This window comes from Pecten maximus, chromosome 10 (genome assembly GCF_902652985.1).
Source record: "Pecten maximus chromosome 10, xPecMax1.1, whole genome shotgun sequence".
NCBI classification, from domain to species: domain Eukaryota; kingdom Metazoa; phylum Mollusca; class Bivalvia; order Pectinida; family Pectinidae; genus Pecten; species Pecten maximus.
This window is the reverse complement of record NC_047024.1, coordinates 6,214,960-6,219,871: the sequence shown is the minus strand read 5'-3', so window position 1 is coordinate 6,219,871 and position 4,912 is coordinate 6,214,960.

Here is a 4,912-nt window from a genome sequence, read left to right as displayed (position 1 = left end):
TCTAACTTCGCCTCTGGGTGTAGCCAATGTTTAGTTCTAACTTCCCCTCTGGGTGTAGTCAATGTTTAGTTCTCACTTCCCCTCTGGGTGTAGCTAATGTTTAGTTCTAACTTCCCCTCTGGGTGTAGCCAATGTTTAGTTCTAACTTCCCCTCTGGGTGTAGCTAATGTTTAGTTCTAACTTCCCCTCTGGGTGTAGCTAATGTTTAGTTCTAACTTCCCCTCTGTGTGTAGCCAATGTTTAGTTCTAACTTCCCCTCTGAGTGTAGTCAATGTTTAGTTCTAACTTCGCCTCTGTGTGTAGTCAATGTTTAGATCTAACTTCCCCTCTGGGTATAGCCAATGTTTAGTTCTAACTTACCCTCTGGGTGTAGCCAATGTTTAGTTCTAACTTACCCTCTGGGTGTAGTCATTGTTTAGTTCTAACTTCCCCTCTGGGTATAGCCAATGTTTAGTTCTAACTTACCCTCTGGGTGTAGCCAATGTTTAGTTCTAACTTACCCTCTGGGTGTAGTCATTGTTTAGTTCTAACTTCCCCTCTGAGTGTAGTCAATGTTTGGTTCTAACTTCCCCTCTGGGTGTAGTCAATGTTTAGTTCTAACTTCCTCTCTGGGTGTAGTCAATATTTAGTTATAACTTCCCCTCTGGTTGTAGTCAATGTTTAGTTCTAACTTACCCTCTGGGTGTAGTAAATGTTTGGTTCTAACTTCCCCTCTTTGTGTAGCCAATGTTTGATTCTAACTTCCCCTCTGTGTGTAGTCAATGTTTGGTTCTAACTTCCCCTCTGGGTGTAACCAATGTTTAGTTCTTACTTCCTCTCTGGGTATAGCCAATGTTTAGTTCTAACCTCCCCTCTGGGTGTAGCCAATGTTTAGTTCTTACTTCCTCCCTGGGTGTAGTCAATATTTAGTTCTAACTTCCCCTCTGGGTGTAGCCAATGTTTGGTTCTAACTTCCCCTCTGGGTGTAGTCAATGTTTAGTTCTAACTTCCCCTCTGGGTGTAGTCAATGTTTAGTTCTAACTTCCCCTCTGGGTGTAGCCAATGTTTAGTTCTAACTTCCCCTCTGTGTGTAGTCAATGTTTAGTTCTAACTTCCCCTCTGTGTGTAGTCAATGTTTGGTTCTAACTTCCTCTCTGGGTGTAGTCAATGTTTAGTTCTAACTTCCCCTCTGGGTGTAGTCAATGTTTAGTTCTAACTTCCCCTCTGGATGTAGTCAATGTTTAGTTCTAACTTCCCCTCTGGGTGTAGTCAATGTTTAGTTCTAACATCCCCTCTGGGTGTAGTCAATGTTTAGTTCTAACTTCGCCTCTGGGTGTAGTCAATGTTTAGTTCTAACTATCCCTCTGGGTGTAGTCAATGTTTAGTTCTAACTTACCCTCTGGGTGTAGTCAATGTTTAGTTCTAACTTCCTCTCTGGGTGTAGTCAATGTTTAGTTCTAACATCCCCTCTGGGTGTAGTCAATGTTTAGTTCTAACTTCCCCTCTGGATGTAGCCAATGTTTAGATCTAACTTCCTCTCTGGGTGTAGTCAATGTTTAGTTCTAACTTCCCCTCTGGGTGTAGCCAATGTTTAGTTCTAACTTCCTCTCTGGGTGTAGTCAATGTTTAGTTCTAACTTCCTCTCTGGGTGTAGCCAATGTATTGTTCTAACTTCCCCTCTGGGTGTATTCAATGTTTAGTTCTAACTTCCCCTCTGGATGTAGTCAATGTTTAGTTCTAACTTCCCCTCTGGGTGTAGCCAATGTTTAGTTCTAACTTCCCCTCTGGGTGTAGTCAATGTTTAGTTCTAACTTCCCCTCTTGGTGTAGCCAATGTTTGGTTCTAACTTCCCCTCTTGGTGTAGTCAATGTTTAGTTCTAACTTCCCCTCTGGGTGTAGTCAATGTTTAGTTCTAACTTCCCCTCTGGGTGTAGTTAATGTTTAGTTCTAACTTACCCTCTGGGTGTAGTCATTGTTTAGTTCTAACTTCCTCTCTGGGTGTAGTCAATGTTTGGTTCTAACTTCCCCTCTGGGTGTAGTCAATGTTTAGTTCTAACTTCCCCTCTGGATGTAGCCTATGTTTAGTTCTAACTTCCCCTCTGGGTGTAGTCAATGTTTAGTTCTAACTTCCTCTCTGGGTGTAGTCAATGTTTAGTTCTAACTTCCCCTCTGGGTGTAGTCAATGTTTAGTTCTAACTTCCCCTCTGTGTGTAGTCAATGTTTAGTTCTAACTTCCTCTCTGGGTGTAGTCAATGTTTAGTTCTAACTTCCTCTCTGGGTGTAGTCAATGTTTGGTTCTAACTTCCCCTCTGGGTGTAGTCAATGTTTAGTTCTAACTTCCTCGCTGGGTGTAGTCAATGTTTGATTCTCACTTCCCCTCTGGGTGTAGTCAATGTTTAGTTCTAACTTCCCCTCTGAGTGTAGTCAATGTTTAGTTCTAACTTCCTCTCTGGGTGTAGTCAATGTTTAGTTCTTACTTCCTCTCTGGGTGTAGCCAATGTTTAGTTCTAACGTCCCCTCTGGGTGTATCCAATGTTTGTGACAGGCAGCGTATAGGCCGTTGGCGATGTGACATATTTGTGACAGACAGTGTATAGACTGTCGGCGATGTAATATCTTTGTGACAGACAGTGTATAGACTGTCGGGGCTGTAGTATCTTTGTGACAGACAGTGTATAGACTATCGGTGATGAAGTATCAAAGTTACACGTGTTCTTCACCTATATGCACAGGCTCTAACCAGTGTTGCCTTTGAGTATGTTTATCTTTGAAAGGAAAGAAAGGCTACGTCTTCAGCTTAAGCGTGTTTTTTTTTAGTTAACAATCGATCAATCTATATCATTGTACACTTTGTTTGGATTAACATGCAGTTCCAAGTATCCAATTTTATTTGATGGATTGTTAATTAGCTTTAACTGATAGGAATGAAAAGTTGTGAGATTTATTTTCCAAAGAGTCTGGTCTCAGACGACGAAATATTTGTTTTGCCATTCGCAAGATTGATCAAAAGATCATTTAAGTAAAATTCAAAATCTTCATTTCATTTATTTCCTGTCTGAGAAATATAGGCTTGCATTATCGAAAATTCTCGCAATACTAAGTAGATTCTTTTGAAGTGTAGATATTCAACATAACCGAGGAAGACTCTTATTCCTATTGTTATTTTGAAACACGATAAATTGATACGGAAAAAAAAATGAGCTCTTTATGTGATCCGGCTTACTGAGGTCGTGATTATCAGATGTCTTACACACTGATGTGAAACGTGATTAAAATAAGCATACTTGTTTTTTTATTTTTTTTATTTTAGTGATTATTGTAGCAGACATTTTATAGCCACGATGAGTTATTTATATCGCTGTAATTGATTATTGACGTCGCCCTTGTATTTAAATTGTGCAGTCGGTAGAACACATGTAATTCTTCTTCAATTGCTCACATCTCCTGTGTCTATATAGAATGAGAAATAAACCTACCCGTTATCGTACTTCTATAAAGATACAAAATGTCTGTAAATAGGTGTTTGGGTTTTTAACTAGATACATTGACGTTTCCTAACAATGTATACACATTATACGAGAGGATAATTGATCGGAAAGTTATTTCATTTTCCTTTGAAATGGTTGGAAAGTACAATTAGAAAAAAATAATTTTAAACTCCAATATCAGGAAAACATCTGTGCATTAATCGTTTACACAAAAATATATTCTGAAAGTAAAACTCTTTTTCCAAAATATATACATGTACTGTGATATTATTACACGTGCATATAACTATATCATTTTATATCATTACAAATTAGCAACATAAAACTTACACTCAAATAACGAATAAATAACAGGTTGTAGTAAAGTTGGCAGTCAAACTTTTGTATGTAGGAGATGAAATAGGATTACGTGCGGCCTGACGAGAAAACCCAACACTAATCGGTTCATAGAAGAATTATCCTACCTCTCTATTGCAATGGTACATTTTTTCATCGACGAGATTTACACCTATATTACCCTGTTAAATTTTGCACGGACGAGATTTACATCTAATTTACACTGTTAAATTTTACACGGATGAAATTACACCTAATTTACAATATCAAACTTTACGAGATTTACACCTATAAAACACTGGTACACTTTACACGGGCGACATTTAAATTCATATAACCCTGTTACATTTTACATGGACGAGATCTACACTTTCATGGCCCCGTTACATTTAACACGGGTGAGATTTGCACCTACTTGTATATTGCATTGTTACATTTTACACGGACGATCTTTCCATCTTATGTATATTACATCATATTCAGACAAGATTTACACTGTTACATTTTACACGGACGATATTTACACTATTATTACATTGCTACATTTTACACAGACGAGATTTAAACTAGAAGATATCAGTACATTGTTACATTTTATCCGGACGAGATTTACACTAGTAGCTATTAGAACATTGTTAAATTTTATCCGGACGAGATTTACACTAGTAGCTATTTGTACATTGTTACATTTATCCGGGCGAGATTTACACTTGTAGCTATTAGTACATTGTAACATTTTATCCGGACGAGATTTACACCTTACACCTATATTACAATGGAACATTATTCACAGACGAGATTCACAATTATTCCAACTCGTCCTCCTAATTAAGTGGTTTCAACCTTATTAATTACTATAACAACAATTGTTACAATCAAAGCAAAAACATTTTGATAAACGCTAGAAGGGTTTGGTTTGATTTATTTTGTTTAACATCCTATCAACAGCTTAGGTTATTTAAGGACGGCCTCCCGTGCGTGCGACAACCCATTATTACTTCCGATATGTAGGCTTCAGGTTGCACAACATTAATTCAACAGGCGACCTCAGATAAATGATGTCCTACCATAAGTGCTCTTATGTGTGAGTCATGAAACAGAAGAGCTGC